The 820-nt window shown below is 45.5% G+C and overlaps 1 protein-coding gene across 2 annotated transcripts in view; it reads left to right on the top strand.

Moving 5' to 3' along the window:
- LOC109925541 (exocyst complex component 3) overlaps positions 1-820 on the top strand; it is a 48,343-nt gene that overhangs the window by 2,196 nt on the left and 45,327 nt on the right. Inside the window, exon 1 of one of the 2 annotated variants that reach the window (XM_048618186.1) lies at positions 165-410. The exons of the other annotated variant lie outside the window; for it this stretch is intronic. The gene's annotated coding sequence lies outside the window, so the exon portion shown is untranslated. Of the gene's footprint in view, positions 1-164; positions 411-820 lie in introns of those variants that run through there. 2 annotated transcript variants of the gene reach the window in all.

Below are 820 nucleotides of genomic sequence, written 5' to 3'. Positions count from 1 at the left end.
ATGTGAAGGTGTGAGCGAGTGTGAGAGAGGGTGTATGTGAAGGTGTGTGAGAGAGAGACAGTGAGTGTGAGAGAGGGTGAATGTGAAGCTGTGTGTGTGTGTGTGTGAGTGTGTGCACTCTAGCTAAGTCCCAACATAAACGTGCCTGTGTTGTCTGCCAGTGGGGGATAGTCACTAAGTCAGCAATGACAGGGCTCTATGGTCTCAGTTTGAGTTTAGCAGTTTGAGGAGATGACGGAAGGGGATGGTGAAAAGCTGAGAAAAGTTCAAAATAATAGGTCAGACTCCCAAGGTGATTTCCCATCCAGCTGAAGAATGAGGTGCTATATTGAGCTGAATGAAAATGAAAGTATCCTAAAGATTAAAGTTCACACCAGCTTTTGATCAGTCACTTCCGGCTTCTCCACCAGGTAAGTCCTGCCGGGTCTTCTTTCCATTAAGTATCGCCAATGGAGTTAGCTGTCAAAAGGTTTTTTCTCTTCCATGTCATACCTCGCTTTCTATCCCACTTATTTTTATCTCTCTCTCTCCCTTCCACACTCTCGTCAGCCTAACTTTCAGTTTCTCTGACTCTACCCTCTGTTTCTTTCCAATTCCCTTTGTCTCCCTCTCTTCCTCTCTCTCTCACACTCACTCTCTCTTTCTCATTCTCTCTCTCACTCACTCACTCTCTTTCTCATTCTGCCTTGCTCATTCACCCTCTCTTTCTCATTCTCTCACTCACTCTCTTTCTCATTCTGCCTTTCTCACTCACCCTCTCATTCTGCCTCTCTCTCTCTCACTCCCTCTTTCTCATTCTCTCACTCACTCATTCTCTTTC

The sequence above is a fragment of the Rhincodon typus genome, chromosome 39 (genome assembly GCF_021869965.1).
Source record: "Rhincodon typus isolate 14 chromosome 39, sRhiTyp1.1, whole genome shotgun sequence".
In the NCBI taxonomy this organism is placed as follows: Eukaryota; Metazoa; Chordata; class Chondrichthyes; order Orectolobiformes; family Rhincodontidae; genus Rhincodon; species Rhincodon typus.
Note: the sequence above shows the minus strand (reverse complement) of the source record. Positions and strands in the feature narration are given on the sequence as shown.